The sequence below is a fragment of the Protopterus annectens genome, chromosome 4.part1 (genome assembly GCF_019279795.1).
Source record: "Protopterus annectens isolate FY-2018-M chromosome 4.part1, PAN1.0, whole genome shotgun sequence".
Taxonomy (NCBI): Eukaryota; Metazoa; Chordata; order Ceratodontiformes; family Protopteridae; genus Protopterus; species Protopterus annectens.
The window spans coordinates 239,984,062-240,000,232 of NC_056734.1; the positions used below are offsets into that span (position 1 = coordinate 239,984,062).

Below are 16,171 nucleotides of genomic sequence, written 5' to 3' on the forward strand. Positions count from 1 at the left end.
GTTGGAGTCAATGATTGCCCACAATCTGTAGTCCTTCAGGCAGCTGTTTGGACAGAGGATATGTATGTCATCTGTGTTGTCCATCACCTAAATAATAGACAGGGAAGGGCCTAGCAGACAGCCCTGATGTACGGACCTGATCAATGGACCTGAGATATAGGTCACTATACACATCAGCATATTTAGATGCTATGTATGTGATACACTGGTCTACCAAGCTGGGGATACAGGTTTATATGGCCACATCTGACAGTGCTGAGTGAGTACCTCAGTGTGGATGTTTGTCAAATGCCTTGGGCTTGTCAAGTTCAAAAGGCTGATAGTGTTGTAGTATTGCATGTCCTTGATGTCATCTTTGGAGACATCTAATAAATGTAACAGACATGATATAGCATTAACAACTCTCACAAGTCTGTTGCACACAGCCGGGGTATCACTAATGTCCATTCAGAAAAGGTCCGTGATGACATGTTGGTCTACCTCGCAGATAAGGAGAGTCAGAATGTGTCTATACATGCATGCATCAGGTGCTGCCCTCCCCCAACTCACATGGATGCATGTTGAAAACATCCTTCTACAGCAACATAGTCTGTGTGGAAGGTGTGTTGAAGCCTTCTATAGCAACATACTCTGTGTGGAGGGTGTGTTGAAGTGTGTATTCAACTGTATCAGGAAGGTGTATGTGATGAGGCACATGATAGGTGATCTGTGATGTCACACCTCATTGGTTCTGTGTGATAGGCCTGGATGAAGGTAAAACATGCATACTGGCTATCCTCAACTAGCCTAGGGGTTTGAACACAATCCTCCATGTACTGATCATTGAGAAACTCTCCCAGCTGGAGATTAAACCTCAAGTTACTAGATAAGTAACCAATTGGCTGACTGGCAGAACACATACTGTGAAAGTTGGTAAATCAACCTGTACCAATAGAGCTGTCACCACTGGTATACCCCAGGGATCTGTGCTTGGCCTTTTACTGTTTGGAATCTATTTCTCAACAGTTCAGGCTGAAGAATACGGGCTTTGGCTTACAATGTTTGTTGATTTTTGCATACTGGGTGCAATCATTGAGTCCAAGTATGATAATAGTATACTACAGAAGGGGCTAACATAAACAAATTACTGGTGGCAAAGCCACACTGTCTGCAAAAAATGCAAACATTAGTCTTTATTTTGGCCTTCTGCAAAGTGGAATTCCCTGCTAATTAAAACATTGACTACAGTCTTGCTATGCTGAAACCCAGTTTTGCAAGCACAAGTAACACACATACATAACACTCTGAACTTCGACCACCAAATGTCGATACTGGTATTGAAACCCTGTGTTGTTGCACATCATAAGTCACGCCATAGTACTCTGATTTCAGGATTATATTACAGCACTGTACTCAAACCTCATCAGAACACTAATATAGAGTATAATGCTCTGTTTTGCATGTACCTCACCAGACACACACAGTAGCTGTTGAGACCACGTAGGTTACTCTCCAAGAAAACAAAGTGCATACAAACCATGCTATGATGCACGTGGGTTAACTGAAATCCATGTCACTGTAATCTCTGTCTTATAGGATGAGGTGACTTCTGTCTGGCCGCCAGGCCAGTTTCTTACCCTGTCCTACTGGGAATAGTGCACATCCACAAATCAGATATAGCTGATGACATCAGCAATGTCTGGTGAGGAGAATATGGTAACAGCAGTGTCCCACATGATATAAATTCTGTATGTAATTTCAAGCAAGTGCATGCGCGTGCACACACACACACACACACACACACACACACACACACACACACACACACACACACACACACACACACACACACTCCCCAGCTGATTGCAGTGAGAATAGAACCCCTACCTATCTAAGTACACAGACTACAGAACTCTGTATTTAAGACAAGCACCACAACTCATGCCTGACTTGGAGTGTCTCAGACAACACTTTATAGCTGATGAAATCAGCAGTGTCTGGTGAGGAGAATATGGCAATAACAGTGTCCTACATGCTGGTGTAAAACGCTCTCTGTAATGTCAAGCAAGTGCAAACACACAAACACTCCAGTTGACTGCAGCAAGAATAGAACCCCTACCTAAGTAGACAGACTACAGAACCCTGTATTTAAGGCAAGTGCCACAGCTTAAGTCTAACTTGGCATGTTTCAGACAACACTTTATAGCTGATGACATCAGTAGTGTCTGGTGAGGAGAATATGGCAATAACAGTGTCCTTCATGCTGGTGTAAAAGGCTCTCTGTAACGTCAAGCAAAGTGACGCACATGCGCGTGTGCACACACACACAAACACACACACACACATACGCCGTAGTTGACTACAGTGAGAATAGAACTCCTACTTTCTAAGTGCACAGGCTACAGAACTCAGCACTTTGTGCAAGCGCCATGGCACAAGTCTGACTTTTACAAAACCACAGGTCTACTTATAGTGGATGACATCAGCAGTGGATATTGGAGAGAAGATGTCGGGAGCTCTGCATGTAATGGATATGTAGGCAGGTGCAAGTATCAAAATACTGTCAATCCATGGGATTGGAGTGGTAATTGTAGGATACACACATCTGCTCTTCTGGCTAAACACACACACACACACACACACACACACACACACACACACACATGCTTGATGCAGTGAGAACAGAACCCTTACCTATCCAGGTACACAGACTACAGAACTTAGTACTTTATGCAAGTACCACGGCACAAGTCTAACTTTTACAAGACCGCAGGTCAACTTATAGTGGATGACATCAGCAGGTCATGTTGGCGAGAAGATGTTGGGAGACCTGCATAGATTCATAGGAGGTTACTAGCCTAATGGAGCTCGGGTGTTGCAAGCCTAGTCATGTAAAACCAAAGTAGCCTTATTGAGCATAGGTAGATGCTCGTTGTTAGCAGAGCAATTTTGCGATCAGCACCGACTGACCCTGTCCATGAGGGACATAGGTGCCACCCCAGGGGTGGCTTTACAATCACCCATTCAGTTATCGAGGTTATACTTGAATAGGGTCTTTGAGGAGCCCTGCTTCATATGCAGTTGGAGCCTATTACAGAGGAGTGACAGTCACTGGGAGATATATTTGTTGAGACCCCTGGAGCAAGTTACTCTTGTTCCATTTGATTTTCAGATGTCCAGCATTTCCAATAGGGCAGGGTCTGAGACTGATCTGTAGGCCAGGCATAGGTCACCTCTTAGCAGCCTGCATGATATTGAGTATAGTGACAGGTCTTTCTAGCCTTTCCATGTATGTCATGTTTTGGAGGCCCTGGATGCTCCCAGTAACAAAACGCTGTGTTTTCTTTGGTTGATTCAGGTGTCTGGTGAGGTAAAGACAGAAGAGAGCATTGTACTCAATTAGTGGTCTGATAAAGGTAGAGTACAGTAGAGATATGACCTCCCTGATCTTGGATGTGATGGCATTATTTATGATGTGTACAATGTAGAATGTGTGTCTCACCACTATGGACACATAGTGATTCAACTGTAGATTGCTATCAACATGTGGTCCCAAGTCTCGCAACACTGTGTTTGAGCTTAGAGGGGTATTATGTATATCACAACTGGCATGGGGTACTTCATTGCCAAAGGGGATAATGAGGCACATTTTGCTTTAAGGTTCAGTCAGTGAGTTTGGCACCAATCATTTGTCTGTGTCAGCCCCTTCTGTAATATGTTAAAACAGTTGGGGGGACTCTATAAGGCTGCATCCAGTTGACAGTCATCTACAAATTTGGTAAGCCACAGGTCATCTACCTTTGCCTGGACTTCAGAGAAATAGTTTCCAAATAGTTGCGGGCCCAGCACAGATCCTTGCAGTATTTCACTGGTAAGTGGACTAGTGGTGGAGGTGCAGTTCCCAACTTTGAAATTATGTGTTCTGTGAGTGAGATGGTTGGCTATCCATCTAGTAATGTATGGGATAATCCCCAGATTGGAGATTGTCTCTATGATACCTGAATAGGGGATAGTGTCAAAGGCCTTGGATAAAACAACATAGGCAGTATGTCCTCTTATCCCTCATCCAGGTCTTTTGGGGTCAGAATCAAAGAAGTCCACTAGATTTAATAAGCAAGATCTCCCCTTGACAAAACCAAAATAGGGTGAGTCAAGCGTGTTAAAAGTCACCTATGTCCCTGTTGATAAGGTCCATGCTTATTTCTTCCCTAGCCTTGAAGATAAGGTGTTTTAGGTTTATGGGTCAATAGTTCTAGTTCTGCATGTTAACAGATTGATGTGCATTGCATATAACACAACATTTGATATTCATTTCTGGAGTATAGGTGATATATGTGTGAAAAAAGTACTGAGAACACAAGGTTGCAGTGCTTGGGGGGAGTCAGCACATATCTGTATTGTAAATATGTGACATACGGTTAGATAGAGCCTTCAGTCTGTTATGTTTCCACATGCAATTTCATGTCATAGTCAGGAAACGGACAGCAAACAGCAGTAATACATTATAATATTTACTTTCCATAGTGCGGCGAGCAGTTATGCAATTTCATGTCATAGTCAGGAAACGGACAGCAAACAGCAGTAATACATTATAATATTTACTTTCCATAGTGCGGCGAGCAGTGGATTGTATGTTGGTTGGTAAAGTGTGCATGCAAGATACACATTTCCAATACTTTCCATGTTTGAGTGTAGTTAAGTAGTGTGCAAATGCAAGCCACATTGATAAACTCTGAGGCTTTGAGTACTGAGACTATGAAACACACCTGCTTTTAACTGTCTCTGTGGCAGCACTTGTAAATGCATTGACTCATTTTTTTTTTATCCCAGATGATACTGGGTTCAAATCCAGGTGTATGCAATACTTTTAAATATTTTTAAATAAACAGTGATAATGCAATGACATTAATTTGTTTATAGTACATGCATTTCTGTATGTCGCCATAGTGCAGCTGGGTTAAGCGAGATTGCTTGAAGATAACCACAGCATTGTACCACCACTCATAATTGCTTGGCATTGCTGCACAATGCAAAATTCCACACAAAAATAGAGGCCAAAAAGTGAAGGATCCATTGTTTTTTCTGCTACCTATGTGCATTGTGTGTGATTCTGTTTTATGACTAGATTATAGGTGTTAAAATGGGGTAGATATGAAAGTGGTGAAATAGGGAGCAAGCAGGGGGAAGAAAAAGGGAAAGCAATACAGGAATGTATGGGAGGGAGGTAGGAAAGAACCATAGCTATCCATTTCTTCAAAGTAAAAAATGATCATATGTGCAGAATATTAGCTGAATTTGGACTACCACCTCCAGTGAGAGGGTGACAACAACATAATCATGTTGTATAGCCAATTGGACTAAATCAAGTGTGTCAAAAAGGCACATGTGCAAAATGGAGAGCTATGTATGGGACGATTTTCTGGGACAAGTGCCCGTTTTTTTTAATTCAGTAAGAGAGGACTGCTGGGTAAAGGGTGTAGGTCTTTCTGTGTCAGGTAAGTTGGGTAGGTGAGGAAGCAAATACGAACAAACAAGACAAGAGACAGGGATGGTGAGGGACACTAAATGTTGGAGGACACCATGATTCGGGTGAAGGAGGGGACAACCCAGGCTCATGTCCATCAAGCTTGGAAACAGTGAGAATCAAGAGATCACCCACTGGACTGCCATTACTGTCCCCTTACTCCCCTGGCAGTTGGAGTGCTTGATGTCTTATCCTACATGAGGAACAGCAGCCTCTCCATCCACCATAGGAGTACACCACTGGTACAGTGCATGACCCAACACACCAACTCTGGCATCTCCCAGTGGGTGGTAAACTCACCACCTCTGCAACTGCTCCCAGAGGGTACCACTTTTTACAGCTTCCAGGGCAGTACTACCTGAGGGCACAGGTACTGCAGAGGCAGCATAGGTAGTGCTGCCAAGGTTGGCTGCCAGACATGCTGGGTATCGGTGTTGGAGCCGGTGGAGTGGGAGTAGGCTGATCCAGTCGGGCTGGCCTGCCTTACTATCCTGTTTAGCATTTAGTGATGTGGTACACAAGGATGACATGAAGTCATTTTGAAGACATATAATAGAAAATAGAGATAAGGTTTGGGGTGAGAGAAAAAAAAAGAGATAAAATTAGTACCATCATATATGACATACAATGCATTAATACAATTATACAACTCTTTTATCTGAAATATTACATTTAAGTATACATCCTAACAAAGACACACTATACCACAGATTGCTGAAAGTAATCCTTGAAATGCGCATATATTGCACATATGCATGTTCCAATTCTACAGATCACAGTTTACAGCAGGGCATTTGTGCCACTGGTATAGAGTTTTTAATTTAATGTAGATATTGTTGAAGAAATAACAGTATTGTATAGTTATGAATTGTGGTATTTGAACCCACAACCTCTGACTACAGTCTAATATTGGACTCCTACAATTGGTTCGTGCTATAGACTAATACATGCATACTTGCTTTTACGGTTAAGATATGCATGCCCAATTTGCTACAACTCTATAACAGAACAAAAAAAGTCTATCTTTAGCTTTTAAAGATACAATAACACTTCCCTTCTGCTGCATACACTTTGTGACTTGGATTCTGTGCAGCCAGATCGTTTTTAACTTTTTATTGCTTGGCAGTTACCGGAGTGTGCACCGGACTACTGATTGCTGTAAGCTTGTTTTACTCAGCTATTAAACCTTGTTGGACTTTGCAGTGTACGCTCCTCTTTTCTTGTGCCTATTAGTTTTTGGATGTTTTTAGTAAACAGGTACTGTCTTATTGTCATACTTACACAGCTGTGGGACATCTGCACTCTCAAACTCATTCAACCGCCAGTTGAGAGCATCAATCTATCACATGTGTAAGTCATAAATGATGCCTACACTGTGTTTCAGTGCGTGGGATACCAGTGGCACTGGATAGAGCTTGGGCCACACTATTCCATGCCTCAGACTTGTACTGGGAACCAGAATAGTCCCCCTGCAGAAGACTTTGGCTATGGCGCTTTACCAGAAGTTAAGTAAATATCCTGGACTCCTGGACACCCCACCACATTGCCCTAAACTTGGCATCTTCCTCTCTAAAGCCAGATATGTTTACTAGCTGAACTAGAACAATGGAAACTGCTGCTTTCCCACCAATTCCAATTATCACTTTTACTGGTAGTGTGCAGCACTGAGCAATGGTGCCAATTGTGTCTGCAAGATATTAAGAGGAGAGCAGCAGTGCCAAGTAAGAAGGAATTAAATAACTGAAACTGGAAGGGTAATCTGACACTTGGCCATAGTCTTGTGATGTAGCCTAGAAATATATACTGGAAATTGGAAGGTAACTGTTAGGTGAGTTAAGTTTGCAGAAATGTACTGGGTGCATAAATGTACTGACCTGACACATTTATTTTTGCCTTTATAAACTGAAAATAGATTTTTATACTGTGGGATTCAAACCTAGGCATACGGGACAAAACATTTTCTTCCACAGTGTTGATTTTCCAAGTTCTGCTCAGACATAGTCTGGAATCATACATAAATAAAGGTGACAGTTTGAGCTGTTACACATGTATTTGGGGGACCTGACAAGGTTATTGGATATAGATCCAGTTGTGTATGTGTCTTATGCAATTGTGAAGCCTATGCAAGTTCAGATAGCAGAATTATACTTACAGAAATGTAGCAGATAGTATACCCTCTGTCATACATCTGAAAACACAATAATAGTTTTGCATCCCTCATACATATAATTCATATCAGCTCCATTATATAAAGTGTTATAAATGAGAGTGAATATAATGGGAAGTGGAATAACAGTAAAAGTGTATTGAATATTATGTATTATTTAGAAACCAAGACCATGCATATGGCAGTCCTACATTTACACCTGTTGCCTCAAGAATGTTGAAATAACTCTTGTCTATTTTTCAGTTCATTACTATATGTTGCACTGTCACAACAGTAAAGATCATTTGCATACCCTGTACTAGAACCCAGAACCATGTGTAATCCAACCCTATACTTAAACCTGCTGCCACAGGACAAGTTGCATGACATTTTCTAATTTCCTAATCATTCTTAAGGTCTCTGTTAACCACCCCCAATGCCACTTAGCAGGTTTGTATGGTGCCCAGCAGAATTAATTGAATGTAATCAGTTTCAATTATTGGCTGTCTGAGTCCTGTCTGCAGCTGTTCAGTGGCTGCAGCTGCAGGGAACCTTGCTAACTGCGACACAATGCCACAAACTCAGCTGGGCGAAGGAACAGACAAATTGCAACAATGTATTATTTTTGACCTTCGCTGTTGTACAGACACCCTTTTTGCAAGTGTTCTGTCTGCATAGACATAGGTCTTGATTTAAAATCTCACTCCAATGAACCTTCCAAACACAGTATGGGTGCCTTATCCTTCTTTGCCACACAAACACCTTTGCATCATTGAAATCATTCTGCATACAACTAACTGTAACATCATCTACAGTAGTATGAAACCATACAAGTGTTATTTGTGCATTTATTTTTGTATGTAGTGCATTAAGTGATCACACAACCAGTTATGAGTTGTTCTTGTTCTTCTTTCGGCTTTTCCCAGTTAGAGAACTCCGGTCCGCTAATGACTGGCAGTAGATTTTTTATGGGTCCAAAAACGAAACCAAAAAAAACACTTGGAGGAAATAAGGCTGCAGCTTCAAGTTCGAAGAAATTTATTGAGGAACACAGAAAAAGCTAACGCATTAACACTCCACACTGCGTTTTCGATTCATGTTGGCTTCATCAGACAATAATAAGTCATCTGTGCTAGTCATATAAATACTAAAAAATCTTGCCAATCAAGCAATTAATTAATCAATCAATCAATCAATCAATCAATCAATTACCATTATTTGCAAGGAGCAAGCATGAGAGATTGAAATTCATAAAAACAACTTTTTGCGAACCTTAACTCTCTTAAAAAAATTTTACATACTATCCAAATCAATTTATTGATAATAAAAATATAAATATAAATATATCTATTAATGCCATAAGATAATACAAACTAATAAACTAAAATAAAATAAAAATATATATGTGTTAAAAAATTCATATCAAAAGTTTATGAATTTCAATCTCTCATGCTTGCTCCTTGCAAATAGTGGTAATTGATTAATTGATTAATTAATTGCTTGATTGGCAAGATTTTTTAGTATTTATATGACTAGCACAGATGACTTATTATTGTCTGATGAAGCCAACGTGAATCGAAAACGCAGTGTGGAGTGTTAATGCGTTAGCTTTTTCTGTGTTCCTCAATAAATTTCTTCGAACTTGAAGCTGCAGCCTTATTTCCTCCAAGTGTTTTTTTTGGTTTCGTTTTTGGATTTTTACACTTGGGTTCCATATTACTTGGATAGATTTTTTATGGGTGCCGAGGTGCCAGCTCGACGCCCAACCTTCAATGAAGGCACGCCCATTCTACACATGTCTTTCGAATGCCACTCGACCACGGGGAGGACATGCAGACTCCACACAGAAGGCACTCCAGCTGAGAATTGAACAGGAGAATCTCTTGCTGTGAGGCAACAATGCTACCGCTGCACCACTGTGGCTTACAACCAGTTATGAGTATTGCATGCAAATATTCAACTCTGTCTTACCTCTCTGTGATTGTTGCTTATTCTTCTCCTAACTCATAAATTATCTAAGACATACAGTCTGTAAGTCATTCTATACATTTGTCCTTAAAATGTGTGAGGATATTGAATGGCAATAATATAATATGCAGTTGCCAACAAACGAAGAGGAAGTTGGATGTTAATGAATAGAATATGCAAATTCTGTGCAACTTACTTACATTTCCACCCTTGATAAAATTACATTTAATGCTTTGTAAGTCTAACCTGACACATCCATCAGATGCAGGGCAGTCTACATTGCTGTTGTGTTTTCCTTCTCCCTGCCAAAAATCATTCACAGTTGCAGTCCATTAAAAACAAACACTGAGGGGTGCCTGCATTCTGTTTACATTTACTACATGAAGCCAAGTATTTGGGAATCAGTAATTCTAATGAGTTCACACTTCATTTGCATCTTCACTGGCCCTGAATCTACAGCATAAAAATGCAGCCTTGTAACTATAAGGAAACTGAAGATGAGGACACTTGTTTATGTGGAGAACACAGAAAAGAGGCTATTATTTTGGGATATAGCTGCACAGGAGATTACTGAACTTGAGAAGGTATGCTTGAATTTTGTTAGCTATATACTGCATATCCTGAAATGTAATTAAGAGAAATATGTTTAACAGTTTTATACATATATATTTTGATTAGCAAAGGCTTTTACACTTATGTGTATGCATTAGTTACAAATGTATTCAGTTTCAATTCTTGGCTGTCTGAGTCCTGTCTGCAGCTGTTCAATGGCTGCAGCTGCTGGGAACATTGCTAACTGACACACAAAGCCACAGCCATTAGCTATATACTGCATATTCTGAATCATTTGATTAGCAAAGGTTTTTATACTTATCTGTATTCTTTAGTCAGAAGTGTACTGATGGCATGGCTATGTTTGTTAAGGCATTTCACAGGTATACATGACTGGCAATACCTTAGCATGGAATGTTCTGCGCTAAATTTGTAAATATGTTTCAGGGACAGTTCATTTGATAGCACTTTTAGCATTTCAAATATGGTTTGTTAGCAATATGTGTCATTTGCCTGTTCTTTTGGGGTGGGGAAGCAAAGCTGTATTTTTGTTATGGCACAAACAAGGATATGTTGCTATTGTTACTCTTCTTTTTTGCATCCAGCCTATTGTTCATATTTCAAATCTCTACACTGTTTAAAGTTTCTCCAGTGGGCAATACTGAAATGCTACCTTTTCTGTTTTATCTGGTAACAGTTATTTTGTAGTTATGTGATATTTATTTGTATTAGCCTTCTGTTGTCTTTTAGGATACCTAGGACTATTGTACCCAAGCAACTCAGTCCTTGAAAAACACCCTTCACTGTCCCAAAGAGTCAGGTAATTGCTGAAGCATTTAGGTGACATGGTGCCTTCCTGCTTGAGAGGGGACATAAAGATATGTCATGCAGAATGCAAATTTGGCAGCCGGTAGTTGCAGACACACTCATTGACATTTTGTGTCAGCCTAGGCTTCCTGCCCCCCCCCCCCCCACAGCACTCTGTGCAAGTGATGATAACTGTGCCATATCCCTGTTTTGTATCTTTGGATTCAGGGATACATAAGCTTTATGTCTGAATCTCAGGGTGCATAGCTGACTTGTTGCTTAGTATATATGCATTTGTGATGTTGAACTGGTAATTGTACCTTTGACTTATATATATATATATATATATATATATATATATATATATATATATATATATATATATTGGCCTTAGAAAGTTAAACAGATGACAGCATCCTATTGCTAATGATCTTGTGAGGGTATGAAGTCTAAAACTGCAATGTGTATCATTACTTTCTAACTTTTTTCTTTAGTGATTTTCCAGTACAAACATATGGTGCTAAACTGAGGACATACTCAGCATTATTACTTTTGAGAGGTATGACTGTGTGAATCTTCAATGCCTGTGGTCTACTACTTAATAATGGACACATATAAGTTAAATAAGTTTCTGCTGTCACATGCTAAGGTCATTTCTGTACAAATCTCCCATCTTTTACTTGCTTACACTCTCAAGGAACAACATGCAAGGATATGCCAGTCATTCATATTATTACACAGTACACTCCAGGTTTAATACTTACATTTTAAGTCCAGCAACTGCAACAGTTTTAGTTCAGGGCTGACTCTGTCTGAGGCAAGCAGTACACAGCCAATACACAGATAGGTAAAAGTTGTGAGAGTTGCCTGGTATCAATGTTACTATATGTATGTGTGTAGGAGGAAGGTTTTAGACCCTTAGGTTGTGAATACGTGTGCTATGCATTATCTCTCAGCCACTGTGAGGGCATATTGAGCACACCTACGTCTACCTACACCCACAGCAGCTGCTGCTTCCCCCTCTGACTCCTCACTTGTGTGTGGCTGTGGTGGCCTTGTCATTGGTAGTGGGATGTGTGCCCCTACCCCTTGTTCATTTTGCTGAAGCTGTTTTCTCAGGATGATGTTGTGTAGCATGGTACATACTGGGAATATTTCAGTTCATATGAGTCCGTGGACTGTACTGCAGGGCTCCTCCACATATATCTAGGCACTGGAACCGTGACTTCAGCATCGCAAGCACACACTCTGTGATATTTCTGGTTTGAGCATGTGTCTCATTATGGTGTTCTTCAGCAGGTGTGTGTGCATTTCTGATGGGTGTCATCAGCTACAGTTCCAATGCATAACCTGCATCTCCAGTAAATGACCCTGTGGGATACCCCTTGTGAACATCTGATACAGTTGGGAGGTGCGCCTAAATTTGAGTCATGGTAACTGGCTGGGCTGCCAGCACACACATATTCAAGATGATTCCCTTGCATTACACACAACTTGGCAGTTAATAGAGTGGAAGCACTTTCTATTAATGTAGACTCTTCCCTGTTCCCCAGGTGGTGCCTTAAATTCTACATGTGTGCAATCTATGGCACTCAGTACTTCAGGGTAGTGTGCTATAGGGTAGAACTCCTGAATATTTCTGGCACTATCCTCAGGAGTACGGGAAGATATATGTCACTAGCATGTTGGAGCATAGCATTCAAGAACTATTGGAGCATTTTTGACGCTGATGTCTGTGACACATCTAGCATGTCCACTGTTAGTCTCTGAATGGTACCTGTATCTAAAATTCTAAGTGCTACACATATCTTTGTCTCCACTAGGATGGCTTCCCCTCAGTTTGTCCTGGCTCTGAGTTGATTATGACAGAGTTTGCGTAGTTCCTATAGTGTCTCTAATCACCTTGTAGCGTGCTGCAATTTCCTCATTATGTAGCTTATGATAAGTTACCCGGGGTATGAACATTTTTCTCCTTCTTAGGCTTGGTCTATTAAAAGCAGCAGCATAGACTTCAGTCTGTTGCACATACACATGAATTAAAGGAATAGCGGCCACTAACATTGTTTCTGTATAAACTCCTTTTCTTGGCTGTATTCCGATAGGTTTTGGAATTCACAGGGAAAACCAGCACTGAGTCTACATGGTTGCTTTATAGCTTATTGAATAACTCCTCCATCTTGGATTGGCTGATTATTATACAATTCATCTGCTTATGCAGTAATCTGTATTCCATGGTGTTTACCTTGCTTGCACGGTGGTGCACGGCTCTACACACTGTGTAGAGCTGCTTATTGAATACAAAACCATGTGCTACTAGGTGCACATGATGGAAATGGACCATGTAGGCTTTATTGAATCTGGTCAAATGACTTCTCATTAATATTAAAAAATGTGCACCCTGATTGGGCAGACTAACCAGTCTGCCTGTGCTAAATCAAGCATATAAAAATAGAAAAACGTCTGTCTGCTGAAATACCATTCAGTAGCTACACATAACTATTAATATATGCTATGGGGGAGATCAATATAAGAAAAATCAGGTAAATTCTGCAAGAATAAAAACAGAAATGTATCTGATGTTCCTATCTCTGTGCTGTCTAGCAGAATATTGTACCATTGAACTGTCTGGATTTTCAGAGAATGTTCATATTTTTGCCTCATACAAAAAAAAAAAGCAATGGAGATTCTTTTTTGCACTGATGTACTGTGCAAGTGTGGGAACATAAGTTCCATATGCATGTGCAGTACATCAGAAAACATGGAAAAATGGGGAAGCAAAGTAGAGGAACACTACAGCACTATTATGCAAACACATTATTTAAGAAAAGTAAGCAATTTCTTTCTTAAATAATCTCATTGTATAATAGCAAACTAGCAATAACTTACTCCTGGGTGTGGCTTTACCCATGGTTGTCTTTGTTTGATTACTCGGGTTTGGCTCTGATCAAACCACACCAACAGTGGGTAAATCCAGCATTACCCACACACAGTCATGGGTTATTGCTTAAATATATTCATTTTTCTTATATACAGTAAATCATAAAATACTTTATACCATGAAACTGTTCAAAGGCATTAGTATGTTAATGGAGTAATTATTTTGTGTCTTAAAACTTAAACTAGATATCAAGATATTAAGGTTAATATACATTATGTGTTTCATAATCATACTACCTAGCCCTTGGATAGCAGGTATTCCCTAAAGTTGTAACAGTGCCATAACACCAGGAATCCACTGGAGTGCACCATTCTTGCACCAGTATGGGACAGGGTGTAGGCTTTCTGCAATAATTCTGGAGTGCGTTTGAAATCTGACAGTAAGTGTGCTCATTTTTTTGTCTGTATATTAAGTATTTGGCTTTATAAATCCACAGTCACCTTTTCAAAGTATTTTTGTTTGAAATAAAACATTTTCTTCCAATTTTTCCTTAGGGGTGACCTACAGTTTCTGTCCAGTATTTAGTGTCCATCATCAAACCTTTAGCTGATTTCAAAGCTGAAAAAAAAAATGCAAAAGCGTCAGCAGCTTTGCAAAAAAATAAACACCAAAAGCAATCCAAATCTGCTACAAAGAACTGACTCACAATTACTTAAACTGCCTTAAAAATAAGTAGTATACATAAAAAAATCTAACAAACCCTCCAAAGACAGATTTGCGCTGACTTCATATATTAGCTGCATAGAACTGAAAGAAGGTAAAAATGAGTGCATGAATGATTTTATTGGTATAATTGCTTAGCTTAAGTGGATCGTGGTGACTCGGGCTAGGTATTATTATAGCGGTTGTATTGCATTACATTGCATTCTGATGGTGTTGCATAATCTCTGTAGGGCCTGGGTAAGTTCATGAGGAGCATCTACAAAAATAACATACCAAGATTTTAAGACAATTATATGAGCATAATCCCTAGGCAATCATAACATTTATTGTCATTGCAATTAGTGATGTACTATGTTGATAGTTAAAGCTAACTAGCTCAGGCCTTCAGGTTTTCATTTCAAAATTTAAAATTAAATTAAAGAAAAACAAGAAAAGCATCTAGGCCTGTGAGATCAGAACTCAACAATATTCCAAGTAAATATGTAGCAGAGGTGAAAAGTAAATTCAAGAGATTAGACTTGGTGGAGAGAACACCCAAGGAACCATGGACAGAAGTATGTGTTATTGTCCAAGCGGTGGCATCAAAAAATATTCCAGATAATAAGAGGATTAACTCATCTATACTTATTGTACCATCCTGCGATGTGAGATCTGTGCCTACAATGTGAGTTATAAAAAATGAAAACCTTCCCCTTATGCCTACCACCTCAATGCATGCTCCCTAGTTAAATTAAAATATTTCCCTCAGATGAGCAGCTGGAGATACACAACCATGATTTCAGAATTCAATGATTGTGCACCTGGGACTACAAGCAATAAAAAATATAGGCACAATTATATATAAAAAAAAAAGACTAAGATGTATTTTTCTAATACCTTTCATTGCTTTAATATTGTTTATTCACTAGCATCCACTTAAATGCATGGTGAATGCAGCAGTTACGGACTTTCCAGTAGTAACATACATCTGTGAGCACTGAACTGTTAAGTAAGACTATACAAGAGAAAATATTTTAAACCGTGTTGTTGGTGAAGAAATTAGAGGTTTCCATGGACTGCAAGAAGATTGAATCAGTCAGAACATAAGGAAATAAATCCAGACTGTTCACTTGAAGACCTGATAGGAAAAATCAGATAATTTGGTCACATGATACAAAGAAACGATTCATGAGATAAAACAATGATGATGCAAATGATTAAACACTTTGTAGAAAATGGAGGGCAAACCATATAAACTCAGGGAATTACCTGCTGCCAATGCCTGAAAGGCTAGGATTACTTCTTTAATGTAATTGATGCCACTAGATTGCCACACTGGAGTTGGGAGATCTTAATTCCAAACACTGAATTGTTTCTTCTGTACATTGGCCTTCTATTCAGTTGTGTCCAGGCAAAAAAGGTGCCCTTGTGTTCCTCCATCAAAACCTTACATCTTTGATTGCATGGTTGTCAGTATTTTTGTGAAGTCTTCCCTTTGCTCAGAAAAAAAATATATATCTTTCCCACTTATCATGAATATTTTGTACTGTTTTGAACTTAGTGTTTAGTTGGTTTAAGTTGCCAAGAACAATGGGATCTTCACAGTTACCTTGCT

General features: G+C 39.6%; 1 protein-coding gene across 2 annotated transcripts in view; it reads right to left on the bottom strand.

Annotated features, from left to right (window-relative positions):
* LOC122800827 (phospholipid scramblase 1-like) overlaps positions 1 to 16,171 on the bottom strand; it is a 604,453-nt gene that overhangs the window by 18,177 nt on the left and 570,105 nt on the right. The gene's annotated exons all lie outside the window — the stretch shown is intronic.